The sequence below is a fragment of the Pinus tabuliformis genome, chromosome 3_2 (assembly GCF_031772625.1).
Source record: "Pinus tabuliformis cultivar Carrire ecotype Pingquan chromosome 3_2, CPIR1, whole genome shotgun sequence".
Lineage (NCBI taxonomy): Eukaryota > Viridiplantae > Streptophyta > Pinopsida > Pinales > Pinaceae > Pinus > Pinus tabuliformis.
In genome coordinates, this window is record NC_142302.1 from 381,112,371 (window position 1) to 381,136,308 (window position 23,938).

Here is a 23,938-nt window from a genome sequence, read left to right on the forward strand (position 1 = left end):
TACAAGCATTGACATCAGGCTTATTCATTAAATATCTAATTGTAGCATGATCAGTGTGTACAAATGTTTGATAACCAGTGATGTAGTGTCTGAACTTGTTTAGGGAATGGACTACAGCCAGGAACTCTTTCTCGGTTACAGTATAGTTCATTTCTGCCTTGGACGGGTTTTTGCTGACGAAGTATATGGCATATGGGAGTTTCTCCTCAACTTGTCCTAAGGCTGCCCCTATGGCTTTGGTCGAGGCATCAGTGTGGATGTGGAAAGGTAGGGCCCAGTTTGGACCTCTCAAGATCGGGGCGAACACCAGCTTATCTTTCAACTCATCCAGTGCCCCTTGACAGTTGTCAATCCATTTAAACTCAACATCTTTCCCTAAGAGGCCAAACAAAGGCGAGGCTAGCTTACTGAAGTCTTTAATGAATCTTCGATAATATCCTACTAAGCCTAGGAGACTCCAAACATCTCTTACCTTTTGAGGAGGTGGGACCTTTTGGATGATAGCAATCTTATTAGGGTCCACCTGTAATTCTTGCCGAGAAATGGTATGACCTAGCATGGTCCCTTCAATCATCAGGAATTCACATTTTTCAGGACTGAGGGACAGGTTCATCTCAATGCACTTGGTTAGAACTTTTCCCAGATTAGTCAAAGCTTCTTGGAAGTTGGACCCATAAGGAGTAAAGTCATGCATATAGATTTCTACCGAATCATGGACCAACTCAGAAAAGATTCTCAATACTGCTCTCTGGAAAGTGGCAGGAGCGTTGCATAGCCCAAAGGGAAGGACTCGATAGGCAAAGGTACCCCAAGGACAGGTGAAGGTGGTTTTATCTTGGTCTTCTGGGCTAATTTGGATCTGGTTATACCCACTGAACCCATCTAGGAAAGAGAAGAACTTCTTCCCTGCCAGTCCATCCAACACCTGATCTATGAAAGGAAAAGGGAAATGGTCTTTCTTAGTGGCTTTGTTAAGTTCTCGGTAATCTACACAGATTCTCCACTTCCCGTTCTTTTTGGGCACAAGCATTAGAGGCGAGACCCACTCACTATCAGAGATAAGGTAGATGAATCCTGCATCCAATAATTTTTGCAATTCTTCTTTGACAATGTCTTTAAAGGCTGGATTCATTCTCCTCTAAGGCTACCTGACCGATTTACAATCTTCTTTAATGTAGATGTGATGGGTACAGACTGAAGGATGGACTCCTTTAATCTCCTTATAGCTCCAAGCGAAAGCATCTAGATGATTGTTCAGTAAGCTACACAGCTCCTTCTCCTGGGAAGGAGATAGGGAGGAGTTGATCTTTAAAGTTCTTTCGGGACCAAACTCCACATTCTTAACTCTGGGAGAGGTTGGATCAGTCACACAGAGGTCCACTAAGGGGCTGGCTTGGGTATCTTCCACCAATTCCTCTAAGGACAGTGCACTGGGAGGTGGATTTTGAATCAAAGTCTCAATCAAATCATCCTCTGTTTGAGGGCCTCCCCTAGTGGTTTCTACTGTGCACAATGGTGCAGAGTAGACCTCATCCTCATCTCCTTCTTCCAACCAGAGTGGTAAGTCATGTTCTAGCAGAGGTCGGGCAGGAGGATATAGGACTAGCTGCTTGGACATAGGCCCATTCTTGATGGTCATGCTTCTAGCTCGGCAACTGATGTAAGCATCTATCGTGGCTAACCAAGGCCTTCCCAAAATGAGGGGGTATCCAGTGAGCTTTGCCTTTGGTTGAAGGACCAAGAAGTCTGCAAGGTACTCCCAAGAGTCAACAGAGACCAAGACATCTTCCACAATCCCTTCGAGAGTCACGGTGGAGCGATCTGCCAACTGCAGGACTGTCGAGGTCTTCCTTGAGGAATTCTGAAGGTTGAGTTTAAGCATGGTGTCCCTGGTCATCACATTAATTGCAGCCCCTAGATCAATCAAGGTATGGGGAATTATGGTGCCATTGATGTGGACATCAACTACAGGACTCCCAGGGTCCAAATACTTTGGACAGATTACTTGCCCCAACATTAGATTGGACAGTTGTCCAATGACATTGATAGTTGAGGCATCTCTCCTTCTCCTACCTGGGTGCCTGAAACACTTTTCCTTAATCAATTTATTGTATATCGGTACATCTTTGATGGCCTGGAGAGGTGGTATTTTCACACACAACTGTTTCATTTCTCCCAGAAGTTCAGTCTCCTCTGGGTTTGGTTGCGTGGTTACTGTTAGTCGCTCAGGAAAGGGTGGAATGGCTTTGGGTTCACTTTTCTCTTCCTCGTCCTCTGGGGAGGAGGTTGGCGATCTGGAAGGGTCTTCCTAGATCGCAGGTTGATCTCCTGGATCTCCACAGCATAGGTAGGACATGTCGTCTCCCCAGTGTATACCTGTTGGTCCTGTCGGTTGTTGGGGTTCAGGTTCAGTTGAGCAGGCATCTGGGGTTGTCTTGGAGGAGCAGGAGGTAATGGTTGTGGTTGAGCCGGTGGTGGAGGCAGAATGGCGAGAGAAGAGTTGTATTGGGACCTCCACCCTGGTTGAGGTGCATTCCACTAAGGCTGTGGCTGGACATGTGAGTGAAACGAATGAGCAATGGGTTGAGTATGGTATTGAGGTGGATAAGACCACGGAGGAGGTGCAGACCAGGAAGGATGAGCAGGGGGACCCCAAGAAGGCATGTGAGTAGATTGGTTGGGGCTATAATAAGCTTGGGATGGCCCTTGTATCCCCTGCTGGTAAGGTCTGGGTCCATGCGGCCTCCTTTGGTTGAGAAAGTAGAGAGGTTCAGTGGGTGCCTCAGTTCCTTGGTACATGGCTTTGAATCCGGGTAAGGTTGGGCATTGGTTTGTGGGGTGGTTCTCCTCACAAACGAAACATACCTCTACTGAGTGTAATGGACACTTGTTCTTAGGGTTCTTCCTCGTACATCTGGGACAAAAAACGGCCAAAGCCCTCTCAGCTTTCTCTTTCTTTTGTTGGATTCAGAAAGTATCAAGTTGCATGGCAATGGTCTGTCTCATCTCACTTTTGAGGTCTTCCATCTGATTAGCAAACTCATGCTTGGAGAAGGTAGTACTAGTTGAAAGTGGATTCCCCCTACCTCTTTTCCGGGCTGCCCTAGAGTGGTTTCTAAACGCAGTCTTTATGTCCTCATAAGGTAGTTGGTAAATGTCTCCTCTAGCTAGCATGTGAAGGGTATCTAGGAGGTCTTTAGGGACTCCTCAGAGTAGAACCAGCTTTAGAGATTCAGGGTCAAGTGTGCACCTAGCCTGTTTATAGCTAAGTTGGAACCTTTCCTCGTAGTCTTCTAAAGACTCATCATTTCCCATGGTCATCCGAAAGATTTCTCCCTTGGTTTCCTTTGACCTACAGTAATCCTGGTATTTTTTGTTAAAGGCTTGCTGCATTTGAGCCCAAGTAGTGATACTATTTCCAGGTAACCCCATGAACCAACGTAATGCTGCATCCTTGAGGGTAGAGGGAAAGAGTTTCAACTTTTGCTCATCTTCTGTATAGTCATAAGTTCGACAAAGGACAACAAACTCAAACAAGAAGGTATCAGGGTCTTCAGTGGTCAATCCATGGAAATGAGGTAAGGCTGAGGGGCTTATGTTCTTCATTTTCATGTCCTCGTTGGTCTCTCAGATGGGGAAGGTACCTTCTATTCTCTCGTCATCGTCTCTACCATTTCTGTTGTCAGCCATGGTCTCAAAAGGAATGTTTTCTTTCTCTTCTTCTGTTATAGGATCTTCGTATATCTCAGGAGGTTCACCTATAGGTTCTTCTGGATCACTGCCACCAAAGAAGAGAGAAGGGTGACTCAGTGAAGTGGTGGGGGTGTTGGGTAGGAATTTTCCGGTATTATCTCTATTCCTACGCAGCTTGAAAGGATTTTTGGTTGCTTTTGCTTTTTTTATCTTCTTGTACCTGCAAAACTGAAACAGATGGAATTGCAACTAACTAAAATCTATCTTGCAGAAATGAAAATGCGGAATTGAAATGAAAGCAGGAAAGGACTAATCTATTTTGCTGAAATCAAATTGCGAGAATGAAATGCTAGACTACGCTTGCAGAATTGAAATTCTATTCTATGCTTGCAGAATTGAAATTGCAGAATTGAAAGGCTAATCTATGAAAGCAGGAAATGTCTAATTTACTTTTGCAGAAATGAAATTGCAGAATGGAACTGAAATAAACTACTTAGCAGAAGGTTAGAGTAGGAAAATAGAAGAAAAGCAGCAATCACAAATACTCTGACACTTCCCCGGCAACGGCGCCAAAAAGAGTGGTGAGCTCCAGTATTGCAGCAATAATGCTGCAACTCCTAGGACTCCCTTCTTTACTTTTATCAACCCGGTAGTTCGTAACAAACTTGGAAGCGACGGTGCTGTATGCACAAGTACTAGCTCTTGCCGTAGCTGTCACTTGGTCAGCTCGCACAAGTCCGCTAGGAGCTTAAGCCAACTTCTTTGAGCTCTGAGAAGAAGCTTTTTAACTGATGGATGAAATCTAACTTAAAGAAGGCTGATCTACTTGCAAAAAGAAACTAGAAATCTGAAAGGAAACGTAAACCCTAGCAAACCCTAATTTTACCAGCTATCCCTACCGATGCAAGAAAGAGGATGCAAGCTACTGAAAGAAATGCCATTGACTTCTAGGAAGGTAAATGCATGTATCTAAGCTACTTCTACAGTAACATCTGAAAAAAGAAAAAAAAAAACAAAAAACAAAAAACAAAAAACAAAAAACATCTTTTTGTATTTTTGAATAAGTTGCCAGAATTATTATGCATGCGATTTGACTGTTTTGACTGTGCAGAGGTGGATTGGTGAGAGGAAATGCTTGGATGAGATCGGGAAGGTTTAGAGAGGGCCTAAGGGGTCCCTAACACCCTTCCAGAGAGTTTCACAGAGTTTGGCTATCGAGAAACCTCATTCTTGAGCTTCTACAGAAAGTCTGCAGGGGTTCTACAGGATGTCTGTGATTTTCTACAGGATGTCTGCAATTTTTCTACAGGATGTTCAGAAGTGGGATTTTGGAGGATGGATGGAGGAAGAAAGATGAAGGAGTGGGTATGGAGGTAGGATAAGGGTTGGAGGTGGTCCAAGATTTGGTGGATGGAGTGGAGGACAGATGTAGATGGCTGGATTTGTTCAAGGAGGACTGAAACAATGATGCACAAAAAACTAGGGTTATGTGAGCAAATGGCAAACGTAAGGCTAGAAGCTGAGCTGAGGGATGGAGCAGATGGGTTTGATGGAGTATGGGCAGGTAGAGAAGTGGTACAGGTGCTCTGCAAGTCATTTTTCCAACGGAACCAACAAAGACTTGTAAAATCAAAGACCTAGTCACGTTGACCTAATCTGATCTAGCTGTCAGTGAAGCGAATGAACAGAAGTTTGAACTGCAATTAAACCATGTATACTAACTCATGCAACTAAGCAAGCAAAAAGTTTGAACTTGTAACCAACTTCTACAAATGAAAATCAAACACTAGTGATTGCATGGCAAAGCAAAATCAGTGTTTTTGCGGGCAGCAAGGTCACCTTGATCCCAGCTCTTGATCCCATTGAGGGAGAAGTGAAATCAGAGATGTTTGATGGCCCTTTTTTGAGGCTTTTCCCTGTTAACAACCTATCAACTAAATCTGAGCATCAAAAGTCTTTCTAACCATTAACAGTGACCTAGTCAATCAGCAAGATTTAATCTACTTAACAGAAATGATTTTGCAAATACATAAAGAACAAATAACAATACATAAAGGAGGCCTTAGCACTCAGGTTGGGCCCAACCCCAAGAGTTGTAGGCTCCTATAAAGAACTCAGACCTGATGCCAAGTAAAGCTGCTTCTCGTTACTCCAAAATAATCATCACAAGAAAGTTGTACAACAGTAGCTAAGAAAAATGAGCTGAAAAAGGACAGCACTATAGTGCAAATACCAACAGTTCCCCAAAAGTAAACTACAAAGGCTGAGGCCTTCTTATTTATACAATACGAGGGGGCTAGCAGCCCTCCTAGATTCAAGGGACTCGGCTATCCCAACTGCCAGTAGACAATCACTCTTCCCAAAGTTGCTTGGCTGCCTTTAGAACTTGTTTTGGTGGCCTGTTGAGCTCGGAGTTGAGGGTGGAGAATTTGAGGAAGGGCCATTTAATGCCATAGACAACCTCCCTACGAATCCTCACCTCAAGCTTGGTTGTCACCTAGGCCATAATTGCTTGGTTTTGCTCCAAAATTTGTCCAAAAAACCTGAAATGACCACGTATTAGCCTCCTTGGTAGAGTGACCACCCTTATTCATTCAAATAACATAAACATACTAGAAAAGCATGCATAATCTATGAAAAATGGAGGATTGAACAAGGACAATTAGGAAAAATGAGCCCAATAAGTTACCCAATTCGGGTCTCATCAGATAGCTTGTGAGCTGATTCTTTTTATAATACTGTTAATGGGAAAAGTGTCTATTCAGAACGACCCTATCCCACTAAGGTGTGACAGTGACCTTAGAAACAAACAGAGAAAACTACTTTTGTATTCTTCTTTATGAACTATAAACAAAGAGGAATAGGATGAACCAACCTGTGTCTTGCGCTAGTCCTTTGATCCAATCTCTCTCTTCTTTGACAGCTTCCAGCTACCTGCTTCCTTACTTGCCCAGCTTCACCAAGTTCCTGTAAGAGCACAGAAGAAGAAAACTACACAAAGACATGGGTTTATATTCATAAATAGCTTAGGATCAGAATTAAGCTAAACATACAAATGTAACAAGCATCAATGATACACAAGCATGTAGGAGAAACTCAAATAGTTTTATTGATATAACAAGAAGATCCAGGAGGAGTTACAACCAATGATTCCTAATCCAGCATCAACCTCCCAGCAAAGAAGCCCCTCTTCACCTCCAACAAAGCATAAATCACCCAATACTCTGATATCTATCTCAAAACCAACAGCAATTCTTTGCAATGTACAAAATTCTAGCCTCTGGATCTCTGGGATGAGGGATCCATATATAGATGTATGCAAGGAAGATGAGTCAGCTTATGATTTGACTAGTGTCTTCTCTCTGTCAGTTCTTGCTTCCACTTGGAGACTGAGAGCCTCTTACTCATCCTTGGTCGAACTCAGTGAGGCAAGTGTCATTGGAGAAGATTCTGGAAGCTTCCATTGTCTTTCCACCTCACGGAATGGCACTGCCATTTGTCATTTCCCGCTCAATGCACCCTGGTAGTGCATTTAGGTGCGTTGCAACACACCTAGCTAGTGTATTTGGGTGCTATGCAACGCAGCTAGCCAGTGGAGCAGCTGAAATGATCCTAATCTGACTGATTCTGAGCAGTTTCTGGTGGAGAACTTCTGGGAGAAGCTGTAATTTGTTGACCTTGTTCCTTTAGGGGTCGGAACAACACTTTTAGGGACTTAGGATCCCTTGGTTTATGGACATTTCATGCTTAGAGCTGTAAGGCACAAAAATGTCTATAACAATTGCCCCCTAAAGTATGAGGCCATTTATCGGGTGAAATGCTTTATTAGGAGGATCCGAAGTTCTTTCAATGCTGGGAGGAGACCTGTAATAAGATACAATACAATACATTATCTTCATACTGTTTTCATGATCTAGCTGAGGCGAGCATTCCCATGCTCAACTTTATAAATTCATTTTCATGTACATAGGACAGACAATCGTCTGATGGTAGACTGATGATTCTGATAGAGCCATCATCCTTTTGGTAGGATGATTATCTGTGCTGCAATGCTGTACATTTCAATGTCTTTATTTTCCTGAATATATATCGCAGCCCGGATGGATGAAACTAGATCTGGGGTCTTCAATCTCGTCCTATCTTCACTCGAAGTACAAGTCGATCCATGTGAGAAATGTTCTGGAGTCGAACATGGAAAGACATCGCTTGATTACCAGTCAATGATGTAAACTGTTAACAAGCGCGAGAGGAATCACCGATAATGATAATGACCCTCAAGGTACTATAGTACAATTCACGTGGTGTGAATAAAGGATTTGACGTCGAACACCACGCAAAATCTTTCGGTCGAAGGTCATTGATGTATACCTGTCGCCGGAAGTGAGAAACTTGCCATTGAGGCATGCAAGCTTCAAAGTACTGAATGGGGTGTTCCTAGATCAACTTCTTGGATAATGAGCTGATGTCGACAAGAAGCGATCCGTCAAAGGAGGGCCTTAATGAATCCCACATCAATGACACGGAACGGAGCAAATGATTTTGATGGAGGTGAAAACAATCTGATGATATACGGTTCAGGATGGCGGTCATGAAAGAATGAAGTATAATGTATGGTAGTGGATGGGACACAAGTGACTTCTTTGGATGACTTCTCTTGAACATGTCGGCGACACTTATGTGATGGATTGGTAGCATTTACCCCAAATGTGGATGGTATGGCATGACCATGGTGATGTGACCGGTGAATGAAACAACCCAACCCGACTCGGACACGGAGTGGAAGTGTCATGTTCAAGAGCGACTTGCTACCAATAAAGATTCTTTGAGTTTTCTTCCCAATTTTTCCCCAGTCATTGCTGACCAGTACCTCTTTATTTTTGTCAAGCTTGAGGAGGATAACATATGCTTGTTCTATAATTTGCCCTTCGGGTAAACTCATCGCTATGTTTTAACGAGCCTAGCGACAGTGAAACTCGTTCTCGTCTAAAGACAAGTTTGTCGCTATTAATCTTTTTAATGAGTTTAATGACAAAGATAACTCGGTCCTTTTCATTTTTAGAGAGTCTGAAAAGGTACGTAAAGGTAACTCCAAAATTCCTTTTTCGTCATCTAATCCCTTAAGTCCAAAAAAGTATAAAACAATACAGAAGGGATGAATTTTCGATAGTTTTAACGAGGCGAACAAAACAAGCGCTCGATCTTTTTGTGCAATAATCCCTCAGGTCCAAAAAGATTAAAATCTAGAGGAGGGATAGCACTTCCTGTCGCTTTATCAAGCTGGAAGGCCAAAACTCGGAAATCTTTTCATATTTTACGAGTCAGTTGAAAAGAGCTTAAAGAAGACTCGTCTTTTGAGGAACGAGTGATAAAATGGGTAGCAGCGGATTCCAGGTAAGGGTTGGAATTTTCCAATCATGGCAGTGTCACAAGGATGGCTATTGAAATCACTCTTCGTAGTTGTTCCTCAAAATGGGTAAACAATCAAATGGAGGTGAATGATCGGCCAATGGAAAAGTGGAGGTGACGGTGCAAACACGACCAAGGCTTTAATGGCTGAAGTATTACATTCACGGTGGTTATTTACCAGGGGATAGTTCATTTTTTAACGAGCTTAAACGTGGGTGGAAACATTTGCTCATGTCTTATGTTTATTTTTTAACGAGCTTGAACTATGTGCTAAAACTGCTCGATTAATCCAATCATATGATAAGAATGTCTCATATAAAAATGGCAATTTTTAGATTTTTGCCCCACATCCTTTCTTTATGCAAGTTAGGTGACGACTAATCCTACGAGTTTAAAGGGTTAGAGGTCCTAAAAATTTAAAAAAATAAATAGTCGCCCCTTGCTTGCATTCCAAAAGGTTTGCATGCCCCCAGGTATAAAACAGAGTTTCGAGGTCACCCCTCAATTTGCAGACAAAACATTTGTTCTATCGGGAGAGGCCTACCTCTTACAGGTTACCAAAGATTGTCTTATTCGCGTTGCGAATGAAACATTTCTTCGGCGATGTCTACCGAGATAAACAAAGGTGAGCGACGATGCCCGCCAACTCACATAACTTTGACAAGAGAATCTTATTCTAGAATAACCCCTCTTCCAATCACGGACGGGGTACAGACTAGTCATATTCTCCCGCAGAAACCTACTCTATACCCGAAGTTTTCCTGCCGAAGCAGACCAGGATGCATGCCCCCTGGGTTTCAGTCATATCCCTCCAAATTACTCGCACTCATCAGGAGGACGGACCGGGGATTGAGACATTTCTTGCGTGAAAAGACCATTTAGGGACGGTATATGACTATTTTCTATGCGTGATCCGGGAAATGAAAGCTGGTCCACGAGCTTGACCACTCTTCCTTCATGCGGAAAACACATTACTCTAAAGAGTGAGGAGACAATGGCTCCCATGCAATAAATATAGTCTCGTCCAAGGAGTAGGTTATAATCCAAGGGTCCTTGAACAACCATTACGTTCATGCGAACTGTCTTCCTTCTCAATGTTATGGGCACATCGGGAAGGATCCCTAAAGGTCGACTGGTTCCTTTATCAAAGGCTGTCAGATTTCTCATCTCAGGCAAAAGCGATGGCGAACCAAGTGCTTTCCAAGCAGTAGAGGAAAGGATACTCACAAAAGCCCCCTCATCTATGATGGTACCAGCCATGACCATTCTATATATTTGAACGATGATTCGAAATGGTATGCTTGCTGGTAAACGGGGTCTGCCTAGTTGATTCCAGTCGAAGGAGACAACTAGGTTGCTTGGAGGTGGGACCAAGTAGAAGGCCGGGTATGGCTCTGACGAACTTCCCTCCTGCGGTAAGGGAATGGGTAGATTGCCCCCATGTTCGTCGGAGTCTGTGTTGATGAAGAGAATTTGGACGGTGCCATCCTTGTTCTCTTCAGTGACTGTATCATCTGAAGATGAAACCTCTGAAGGCAAGACCGGGTCGACTGCTGCCTCGACCTTTTGACTTTCATCTGGTATGGATTTAGATGGTTTATCTTCAATGATAGGCGCTTCAGCCGACCACTTGAGCGGGCCAGCTGGATTCTCAACTAGCGACGGACTCGGCAAGAGTTTTTTATATCCAGGAGGAAGTCGTAACGGTGAAACCGGACGATCATCCAAAACTCTTTTAGCTTCGTCTAAGAAGGGACAACGGTGGACAGCATGATTGCCTTCGCACAGTTTACAAGGAAATCTAGCTTTCCCTTTTTGTCCTAGGGCTTCACTTTCGCTAGTTGACGGTGTGCTTTCAACATGATCATCAGAGGTTGATGACACCGGATTGTGCAAACGAGGAGACCAGTCCCTTAGTATGCGGGGGATGCAAGGACAATCTTTGTGAAAGTGGTCTCCTTTGCAAATGACACATGGCAATTTAGGCCTGGTCGGTGCAGTGTGTGGATTTTCGTTAGACGACACTCGTTTTCCCACATTCGCCTTTGGCTCCTTCTTCTTCTTCTTCTCTTTCTTCTTCTTTTCCTTCTTCTCCTTAGGAACTTGGCTTTTAGCTTTACCAGTTCCATCAAGCGAAGAGGAAGGAGGAGAGGAAGAATTAGAGGAAGTAGAAGGCTGGTGGGCAACTCTGGACGCGTCTAATTGCTGATTCGATTGTTCAGGAATGGTGCTGTTCTGAACGACATTGGTTGAGAAGAGCCATACTGGCAAGCCAATTGTCAGTCCTGGAAGCGACAATGTGGCCATATGGGGCGCACCAACATCTCCCCAAGAGGAGAAGGGACTAGGATTTCCACCAAGGGGAATTCCTTGGTTGGTAGGCTCCATTTTCTCATCCCAAGATCAACGCAGGAAAAGGGTATGAATATTCCATTTAAAATAAATTTTAACACACTTTGACACAACTTGTTTTTTCAGTTTTTAAGAGTCGAGAAAAAACAAAAGATGACTCTAGTCTCCTTCGATTTTTAATGAGCCTGAAGTGACAAGTGCTCAGATGGACCTTTTCCGTTAAGGAGTCTGAAAAGGAACGAAAGGGACTACTCTGGAGGTCTAGGTAGAGGGAGTACCAAACCAATCGCAAAACTGCAGAATACTTTTTACGGTACGGCAGTCAATCTTCCCGAATGCTGTGTTCGGTGCATTGCGATCAGTAGGGCAGTCGACACGGCTTCCTATGGATAAAGGATTTAAGCGTATAGGGGTCTCCCAATATATACTCGACGGTACGTGGGAGCACAAGTCCGTACTGGCACTTATCGTCTCAAAGTGGAGGAATCACCCAACCATCAGTGAGGACAACAGTTACCAGGCTTTACGACGCCGGAATACGTCTCTAGCCTAGACCTCTAAATGTTGTGCGTTAAGTTCCAAAGCGTTGTTAGATTCATTGAATTTATTTTAAGTTGATATTTCTTATGAAGTTTTCCTTTTGGGTTCACCACGAGATGTAGATGTAATTCCTAAAATGCAATCTAAAGATGATAAGCAAACTTTTATCTCTTTTCAGCAATGAAAATCCTAGCTACAAGGGGAAAAGAAAGACACAATCTTTTCACAAAGAGCAAAGAGCACACTGTAAATGCACTTTCCTAAATCAAGCCAAACAGACTGTCAATATGCAAATGCACATGTACATGTATTTGTTTTTCACTTCCTTAATATTGATGCCTAAAAAGAAAGTTGATGTACAAATCTGAATTTGCTTTCAAGTGACAAACACAAACAAGCTTCTTTTCGAAATCAAAAGGTAGAGATGATTACGACACTTTATGATTTTGAAATAGATACTCATTTTGACACTAGAAAATCACAAATTCAAACCAAAGGCAAAAGTAAAAGCATAATCGACTGTCAACAGCAAATAAACTTTCTCCTATGATCAAAATCGACACTTGCGACAGATCTAAATCAAAGGACGACAGTATGACTATTCTACTTTTGCAATGGAAAACTGTAAATGACGCAACAAACACACAAAAACATCTACAGTTCTTTTGTACAAAGGAGGCGGAATTACAACAAAGAAAAGGGGTTTTTAAATAGACACATACACTGATCACAGGCTGCAAAAATCAGAGACAAAACTGAAAAAATGAAGCAAAGAACCTCATCTGCACAAGGCTAGGCTGATCAGCGCACCTGTTACACAGAGAAACTGCATTGCAGCGCAGGTATCCCTCTCGGGAAGTGCGTTGAAATGTAGAACCTCTTCACAGAGCCTGCGCTGGGGCAGAAACGAGAATTCTATCTAGGTTCTGGGTCACGGTTTGCAGTTTAATCTATGGTTTTTAGCCGAGTAAAAGCAATCAGTAATGCACAATCAGAGGGTAGATTTAAGGAAGGTGTAAGAGCTATCACAAAGGGCAATCAGATCATTTGTGAATCAACTATTCAAATCATAAACAGATCCAGTGAATGGATTGAAGCAGCAGATGTCTACTTTGCATTTGTTAATGGCAAATGCAGTTCAATTGCTACTTCTAAGTTTATGAAACAAACAACAAGAGAAACACAAACAAACTAACTAGACAATCGTCCCCAGTGGAGTCGCCATTTTGTTAACGGGAAAAGTGTCTATTCAGAACGACCCTATCCCACTAAGGTGTGACAGTGACCTTAGAAACAAACAGAGAAAACTACTTTTGTATTCTTCTTTATGAACTATAAACAAAGAGGAATAGGATGAACCAACCTGTGTCTTGCGCTAGTCCTTTGATCCAATCTCTCTCTTCTTTGACAGCTTCTAGCTATCTACTTCCTTACTTGCCCAGCTTCACCAAGTTCCTGTAAGAGCACAAAAGAAGAAAACTACACAAAGACATGGGTTTATATTCATAAATAGCTTAGGATCAGATTTAAGCTAAACATACAAATGTAACAAGCATCAATGATACACAAGCATGTAGGAGAAACTCAAATAGTTTTATTGATATAACAAGAAGATCCAGGAGGAGTTACAACCGATGATTCCTGATCCAGCATCAACCTCCCAGCAAAGAAGCCCCTCTTCACCTCCAACAAAGCATAAATCACCCAATACTCTAATATCTATCTCAAAACCAACAGCAATTCTTTGCAATGTACAAAATTCCAGCCTCTGGATCTCTGGGATGAGGGATCCATATATAGATGTATGCAAGGAAGATGAGTCAGCTTATGATTTGACTAGTGTCTTCTCTCTGTCAGTTCTTGCTTCCACTTGGAGACTGAGAGCCTCTTACGCATCCTTGGTCGAACTCAGTGAGGCAAGTGTCATTGGAGAAGATTCTGGAAGCTTCCATTGTCTTTCCACCTCGCGGAATGGCACTGCCATTTGTCATTTCCCGCTCAACGCACCCTGGTAGTGCATTTAGGTGCGTTGCAACGCACCTAGCTAGTGTATTTGGGTGCTAGGCAACGCAGCTAGCCAGTGGAGCAGCTGAAATGATCCTGATCTGACTGATTCTGAGCAGTTTCTGGTGGAGAACTTCTGGGAGAAGCTGTATTTTGTTGACCTTGTTCCTTTAGGGGTCGGAACAACACTTTTAGGGACTTAGGATCCCTTGGTTTATGGACATTTCATGCTTAGAGATGTAAGGCACAAAAATGTCTATAACAAATACTGAACAAGATTTCCACTTGTATGATAATACAGAGATTGAGGTTTTAGGCTGAGGCTTTCCCCGGGTTATTCTTCTATCTTATGTATGATTGATTTCTCATTCTCAGTTATATGTGTTCTCATTGATCTTGCTCAATTCGATTAAGCTTCGGCAAATTTTGTTGTAGAAGTAGATCTTGTATTCTGCTTTAGTCTATTGCATAATCTGTTGATCTATAGTGGGAATTTCTACATGGTATCAGAGCAAAGGTGATCAAAGCAGAGAACAGTATACACGAAGAAGAGAATTTGAACTAAAAAAAAAAAAAATTGGGCTGCGAGTTTTTAGAGCAAATATGAAAATTTTTGTGCAAATTTTTAGAAAAAAATAGAAGATATGGATTCCTTGTGGAAAAATACCCAAATTCAAAAAAAAAATCAGCTGAATCAGAGTTCGGATGAGGGAGATATCACTGATTTAAAATCAGCTCTTTTTCCAGAAAATTTCGTGACGATGGGAAAGATGAAACAAATTGGTGTGCTAGCCAAAAACCTATATGCACTTGAGATGCAAGATGCATGCAAAGCCTTGAGGAGCAAGGAAAAGGTTAGAAACTTGGTGGTTGAGAGGGAGAGTACATTACCTCTCAACATGCAGCGCTAGAAGAAGTCTCAGACAATTGTGGAGGAGCCACTATTGGTGAAGCAGCTTCAGGAGGTTGTGGAGCAGTCACAACTAGAGAAGCTGAGATGAGATCGAGTAGAGACATCTACTCATGTAGATACCTCCAGTAGGGGGAAATTTTGAGCCAAGTGGGCAGAGAGATCATATGCATCCATACCTCCAGGTCGGAGGTGGGGCGATGTGGAGTGACAGTCCCAAGAAGACTGGAATAGGGGCAGGATCATTGAGGTACCCAACCTCTTTGATTAGACCTTGCTACGGGAGCCCCGATGAGGAGTAGCAGGATTGGCTAAGTGGGTAGAGGTAGATGCAAATGGAGTGGTAGAGATAACTACAGTGCAGGAATCCCAAGATAATGTACAGCTAGCAGACTGCAACAATGCGAGAGGCACAGGAGTGTTGCACCAGTGCAGGATGGCACAGAGAGGTGTGTAATGGTACGAGATGCATGGAGTGTTGCATCATCTCAGAGGTAACAGAGGGAGCACTTGTCATCGACAGAGGGAGCTTCAACATCAGAGGGTGTTTCTAGCCCAACAGGGAGGTTAGTTGCAAGTTTTTTTTTTTGTTTCTAGAGTTGCTGGAGCAATAACACTTGGGAGAGGTGTTGCATGCAGAACATCCCAAAGGTTCAGTATCAAGTTCAAGTTGAATGCCTTTCTTGTTGAGAGGGGGTGTTGAAAATAGAAACAAGAAATGCTAAAAATAGAACTACTATAAATAGCAGTTCAGGTACCAGTGTTGGACATAGCAACAAGGAATGAAAAATAGAAGTGCTAAAAATTGCATTGCTATAAATAGAATTTCAGGATGGATTTCAATTTTAGTTAGTCCCTGAACTAAAATTGAGAAGTAAAATTCGAATTCGATCTTGGCAGCTGTTTGAAAAATAATTAGTTGATTCATCTTGAGTTAATTAGTTGTAGAAAATCAAACATGAAGTCTATGTGAAGACATGCAACAGTTTCTCCATTGATTGAGGAATTTATCCCTCAGTTAAAGAGATAAGGATGAGTTGTAATTTGAGTTGTAATTAGTTGGCTCAGTTAACTCAGTCAAGTCCAGTTAGATTAATTCAAACAGTTTGTTGAATTAATTGTGAGTTCAGTTAGTTAATGCTTGCATGCATGTAACTGTTGCTCTCCAGATAACTGAATATTCTCTCATAAATAACTCATGCATGTCAGTTCAATCAGAGACCCAGTTGAGATCAAAGGAAGGGACATTGTATTATTAGTTGGAGGATTTTTCCTATATAGGAAACTCATCCATGCAGAAGGAATTATCTCCTTCAGGTTTGTGCAGTTATTTCTGAACCAAGTGAGCAATGTGAGGTGGGAATTCACACAAGTGGAAGCACTGGACCCCACGAAAAACTACACAAGGAAATAGGAGGCTTGGAGGGTAGAGGAGAAGGATTGTGAGAATCCCTTGACTGTCTATGAGCAACAGAGGGATTGCAAAGAGAGCAGGATAGCTTGTGAGCTAATCCTTTTTGTAATACTGAACAAGATTTCCACTTGTATGATAATACAAAGATTGGGGTTTTAGGCTGAGGCTTTCCCTGGGTTATTCTTCTATGTTATGTGTGATTGATTTCTCATCCTTAGTTATATATGTTCTCATTGATCTTGCTCAATTTGATTAAGCTTCTGCAAATTTTGTTGTAGAAGTAGATCTTGTATTCTGCTTTAGCCTATTGCATAATCTGTTGATCTACAGTGGGAATTTCTACAGTTAGATATGATCCCAGATGAAGGCTCATAAAGTATAATGTAGCAGAAGAACTCCCATTTCCTGGGTGTGCTCGCACGAAGGAAGGGTGCCCAGGCGCCCATGGGGGCGTCGTGTGTTGGGCATGCCAGAACGCCAGCTCGGCAGGGGTGCCAATGCGATGATTTGGTGGGTTAGCCTAACTTGGAAAGGGGAACCCACATAAAAGAAGTAAGATTGGACCATGACTGCCAATGAACTAAGTTACAACTAGGGGGTCTCATAATGTTTTTTAGAAAATTTACTAAATTAATGGTTAGGTGTTAAAAGCTATTCTATAATTGATTTATTATGCAGCATAGTACAAACAAATGTTAATATTTTGTTGTCATTGATGAGATAATGATTTGTGATGTTCGCATGAAGGTGAGTTGCCCGGATGCCCATGGGGGCATCGTGAGGTGGGTATGCCAAGACGCCTACCCCATAGGGGCGCTCGTGTGACGAGTTGGTTGGTGGACCTAACTTGGCAAGGGGCGCCTGCACAAATTAAGAAGGTCAACCCATGACTGCCCATGACTTGAGAATGGGGTCAACGTTGATTTTTTTTTTCCAGTTTGTGCTCGTATGCACTAGAACTTGACATGGTTATGGTAGATGTGTTCATTGATGATATGGGAGGGTTTTGAGACTCAAATATGACTCATAGAAAGAATTTTATAATCAAACAACAAAATTATAACAAATATAAATGTCAAGGAGATGAAATTATTTGTTACTATTTACCAATTGCGGGCTTATAATCTAATTCATAGTCCATAGGTTGAGAAAACTCTTTACCCTTCCATTTGAGAAAACTTCTTACCCTTCATCGTCATCTTTTTCATCATCGTCATCATCAACATCATCATCATCACCATCATCTTTGTACCGGGTGACTTGGGCGACGGGTGAACCAGGCGACACAGTGGTCAGGCAGATGTGTGAATTTGTAAGGTCATCCCACAACTACCCATGAACTAAGTTCCCACCAGGGGGCTTCATAATGATTTTTAGAAAATGGACTAAATTAATGTTAGTTGTTAAAATTTGGTTTATAATTGATTAATTATGTAGCATGGTACTAAAAAATGATAATATTTTGTTGTCATCTATGAGTTAATGATTTATGTTCACTGATTTGTAAAGCAAGGCAAATGCTTGTGCCTTGGGCATGCCCGCACGAAGGCGGGGTTCCCATGGGGCATCACGCATTGTGCATGTTGGAGAGCCCCCCTATAGGGTCTCCCATGCAACGAGTTGGTGGGTCAGCCTAACTTGGAAAGGGGAAAATGCATAAAATAATTAAGGTAGGCCCATGACTACCCATGAATAAACTTAGCACTAAGGGATCTCATAATGATTTTTAGAAAATTGATCTGTAAATTTTCGTGGATATTCCACTGGACAGTTCATCAGAACATATCTAATAATATTATATTAAAACTCTGAAAATTATACACTATTACATTTTATTAAACTCTAAGATATCTAGATTTAAGTATAATTAGTGCATGCATGCGAATGGAAATTATGCAAAAAAGTAGAGAATGAAAAAATAAGAATACAGACACACACACAAGACACAAGATATGCTCTCTAGGAAACCCTTTTGGGAGAAAACCTAGCTAGAAGGTCAGGTCGCTTCGCTCTCTTTCTCTATCTAAAAATATTGTTGCAGGTACAAAGAAGTAATGCTTGTGGGCCATGGGATGCTACAGTGCACCGATCATCTTTGTATGCTCTACCTCCTATCTTTCCTGGCTATCTTTGCTCAGATATGGATCAAAATGCTCTTGAAAGAATGGAATTCCTCTTCCTCCTAGTGGCTCGGTTGTAACACAGCTCAATAGCCTACTAGTGGTTAAGTTTGACTACATCAACTCTTAACTAGAGTTAAAAAATAGACTCTTCTATAGTATTTTACATCATAATCATGTGGCTAGCCCCTTTTCTGTGAATAATGGTGGCTAACACAACATCCTCCAAAACTATAGGTGTCAAAAATAGGAAGGTCAACTTCTGAGTGGCATAACTTTTGCATACGGAATCTGATTGACCTGCTTCTTACACCGTTGGAAAGGTATCTATGTGTAGAATATCATAAAAAGGTTTTTCGCTAAAGTGACAAATTCCCCTCCCCCAAAAATGTCATTTGATGACTCAAAAATGCTCCCAAAAAGTTTCATACCCCGTTTTTCCAAACTGGATCCCGTCGGTAAAACAATCTTATGAGCTATTTCCTCTTCTTTTTACACTCCAAATGCATGAATATGGATGAAAAACAATATAATGATCCAATCCAGATAAAAAAATTGACTAAATTAATGTTTAGGTGTTAAAATTTTGTTTATAATTGATTGATTATGTAGCATGGTACTAACAAATGATAATATTGTGTTGTCATTGATGAGCTAATTATTTGTGTTGGTTGATTTCCACAGCAGGGCAAACACCTGCACCTTGGGCACACCTGCATGAAGGAAAAGTGCTAGGGCGCTGCTAGGGGCATCACATGCTAGGCATGCCAGGACGTTCACCTGACAGGGGCACCCATGTGACGAGTTGGTGGGTCGTCCTAACTTGGCAAGGGGCACCCAAATAAAAGAAGTTAGGTCAACCCATGACTCTCAATGAATAGAGTTACCACAAGGGGGTCTCATAATGATTTTTTGAAAATTGACTAAATTCATGTTTAAGTGTTAAAAGTCAGTTTATAATTTATTGATTATATAGCATGGTACTAAAAAATGATAATATTTTGTTGTCATTGATGAGCTAATGATCTGTGTTCACTGATTTGCATAGAAAGGAGAACGGTCGTACCTTGGGTGCACTCATGCAAAGGCAGGGAGCCCAGGAACCCATGGGACATCAAGTGTTGAGCACGCGATGACACCCGCCCAACAAGGGCACCCGTGTGACAATTTGGTGGGTTAGCCCGACTTGGAAAGGGGTACCCATAGAAAATAAGTAAGATCAGCCCATGATTGCCCATGAATAGAGTTCTCACAAGGGGGTCTCATAATGGTTTTTAGAAAATTAACTAAATTAATATTTGGGTGTTAAAAGTCATTTTATTATTGATTGATCATGCAGCATGGAAAGAACAAATGATAATATTTTGTTTTCATTGATGAGCTAATGATTTATGTTCAGTGATTTTCATAATAGGGTGAATGCCCTCACCCTCGTCGTGATCGCACGAATCAGGGTGAACTCCTGCACCCTCATCATGATCGCACGAAGCAGGGTGCTCGAGCGCCCATGGGGGCATCACATGTTGCACAAACCAGGACTCCCACTAGGGAGGTGCACCCGTGCGATGAGATGGTGGGTCGGCCCGACTTGGCAAGGGGAACCTGCACAAATTAATAAGGTAGGCCCATGAATGCCCATGACTTGAGAATGGGATCAAAATTGAATTTTTATTTTTATTTTTTCAATTTGTGCTATATGCACTACAATTTGACATGGATATGGTAGATGCATGCATTGACAATATGGGAGGGTTTTGAAACTCAAGTACAACTCACAAAAAGAATTCAACAATCAAACAACAAAATTATAACATATATAAATGTCAAGGAGATGAAATTATTTATTATTATTTACCAGTTTTGGGCTTATAATGTACTTCATAGTCTAGAGGTTGATAACAATCCTTACCCTTCCATTTGAGAAAACTTCTTACCCTTCATCATCATCTTTCTCATCATTATCATCATCAACATCGTCATCGTCATCATCATCATCTTCGTACCAGGCGACACAGTGACAGGCAGACGTGTGAATTAGTAAGGTCGTCCCATGACTACCCATGAACTGAATTCTCACCAAGGGGTCCCATAATTATTTTTAGAAAATTGACTAAAATTTATGTTTACGTGTTAAAAGTCAGTTTATAATTGATTGATTATGAAGCATGGTACTAACAAATGATAATATTTTGTTGTCATTGATCATCTAATGATATGTGTTCACTAATTTGCATAGCAGGGAAAACATCTGCGCCTTGGGCATGCCCGCACGAATGTGGGGTGCCCAAGGGGCGTCACGTGTTGGGCACATGAGGGCACCCATAGAAAAGAAGTAAGGTCGGCCCATGACTTCCCATGAATAAAGTTCCCACCAAGTGGTCTCGTAATGATTTTTAGAAAATTAGCTAAATTAATGTTTAGGTGTTAAAATTCAGTTTATAATTGATTGATTATACAACATGGTGTGAACAAATGATAATATTATTTTTTAATTTATGAGCTAGTGATTTTTGTTGATTTATTTTCATAGCAGGGTGAATGTCCGCGCCCTGGGCACACTTGCACGAAGGAAAAGTGATAGGAAACTCCTAGGGGCATTGCATGTTGGGCATGCCAAGACACCTGCCTGACATGGGTGCTCGTGTGACAAGTTGGTGGGTTGGCCCAACTTGGAAAGGGGCATGCACATAAAATAAGTAAGCTCAACCCATGACTGCCAATGAATAGAGTTACCACAAGTGGGTCTCACAATGATTTTTAAACAAATGAATACATTCATGTTTAGGTGTTAAATGTTAGTTTATAATTAATTTATTATGCAGCATGGTACTAACAAATGATAATATTGTGTTTTCATTGATGGATTAATGTTTTGTGTTAACTGATTTTCACATTAGGGCAAACACACATACCTTGGGTGCGCTCACATGAAAGCGGGGCGCCCTTGGGGCATCGCGTGCTTGGCATGCCAGGGTGCCCGTCCGACGAGTTGGTGTGTCAGCCCGACTTGGAAGGGGGCACCCGCAAAAAATAAGTAAGGTCGGCCCATGGCTAACCATGAAAAAAGTTCCCACAAGAGGGTCTCTTAATTATTTGTAGAAAATTAACAAAATTAATGTTTAGGTGTTAAAAGTCAGTTTATAATTGATTGATCATGCAACGTGGTAATAAAAAATGATAATATTTTGTTGTCATTGATGAGCTAATTATTTATGTTCATTGATTTGTATAGTAGAGCGAACTATCGCGCCCTGGGTGTGCCCGCACGAAGGCGATGCGCCCAGCCGTCCATGGGGGGGTCACGTGCTGGATACGCCAAGGTGCCTGCCCAGTAGGGGTGCCCGTGCGATGAGTTGGTGGGTCAGACTGACTTGGAAAGGGGTGCCTGCACAAAATAAGTAATGTTAGCCCATGACTGCCCATGAACATAGTTCCCACAAGGGGGTCTCATAATGATTTTAGAAAATTGACTAAATTAATGTTTAGGTGCCAAAAATTGGTTTATAATTGATTGATTATGCAACATCGTACTAACAAATGATAATATTTTGTTGTCATTGATGAGCTAATGATTTTGGTTTACTGATTTGCATAGTAGGGTGAACACCAATGCCCTGGGAGCATCTACATGAAGGGGGAATGCTCGTTCGCCCTTGGGTGTGTCTCGTGATGGTCATGATGTGACTTGAGAATGGGGCCAACGTTGAATTTTTTTTAGTTTATGTTCGTATGTAGTAAATTTGACATGGTTATGGTAGATGCATGCATTGACCATATGGGAGGGTTTTGAGACTCAAGTACGACTCATAGATATACTTCAACCATCAAACAAAAAAATTATAACATATATAAATGTCAAGTAGATGAAATTATTTATTATTATTTACTATTTGTGGGCTTATAATGTACTTCATAGTCCAAAGGTTGAGAAAACTCCTTACCCTTCCATTTGAGAAAACTTCTTACCCTTCATCATCATCTTTGTCATCATCGTCATCATCAATATCATCACCATCACCATCATCTTTGTCATCTTCATCAACATCATCATCATCATCATCATCAATGTCATCTTTGTCATGTTTTTCATCCACATCATCTTTAAAATCATCATCATCGTCATTGTCATCATCATCGTTGTTGTCGTCATCATCATCAACATCGTCATCGTCGTTGTCGTCATTGTCATCATCATAGTCATCATTGTTAACATCATTTATATGAAAAGGAATGATGCCTCAATGAATCACACATAAATTATTATATGTCTCTTATGCTCCTACTTCCAATCTTTAAGAATGAGTCCCAATGAATGTAAAAATGATGGCTAGCTAGGAACCAATTATCATTGTTGTTATCTACTTACCTAGACCACGATTAAGGACCAAAAACTTGGTTGAAAGACAAAAAATAAAAAAAATTAAATATACATATCAAAAAATAGGGCCATTGAAGCCACCCTTGTCTTTTCTCCCATGACCACATCTCTTAATCTTGATTTTTTGGGATGTAGATGGATTAGTCAACTTCTTAATGAACTCCTCTTAATGTAAAACTTCACCTCCCAAATTAGTATACAACCAATAATATGAGAAACTCAAAGAGGACCCATACAACACATGGGACCCTCCTCCAAGTGTTAAATAAACCTCTTATAGAGGTTGTTATACTAAACGAGAAAAACTAACAAGGCATCAAGTAGGCATGATAAATAAGTATTCATGCATGTCCAAGAAATACCATGATATGCCATTTAGACATTACATACATATATATAAGTACATATAAAAAAAAACATTTCATGGAGATATAATATATAATGTAATATAATATATTAATACAATGTAATGCAAATAATGTAATATAATATTCATACAATATAATATAATATATTAATATAATGTATTACAAATATTATAATTATTTAAAATCATAATGCATTATAAACCCCCTATATAATTGACCCACCCATCAATAATTGAATGAAAATTAAATAAGGATTGGGCCCCCCTCCTCAGTTTAATAGAGTTGATATAAGATTAAATTGAGATCAAAGTTCATGAAAGAGTCAATCATGATCATTCTCATTCATCCCCGTCGACCCTAAAGTTCGTCCACACCACGAAAACCCTAAAGGTAAAGTCAACCTCCCCGCTAAGAAAACCCTAAAAGTGAAATGTGGAAGGAGATCAAAGGATGATAGGAGGATTCATCATTAAAAGCCCTAGTGAGTAAACCATATCTTTCCCTACAAAATTCTTATTTTTATTTTGGGGTTTCATAAATAGGTTATTGGTTTTCGGGTGTGTTCCATATCATGGCCATAGTTGTCCTTCGATGATGAATTTGGAGACTTCGAATCCATTCTTTCACAACTACCCAATACTAGTGCTCATGTGGAAGTGGAATCCCACATATTAGAACCATTCCTAAGGTTGGGACGATACCCCTCCAATATATGATATAGGTTCAGCCTCGTACACAACACCTCACACTAAA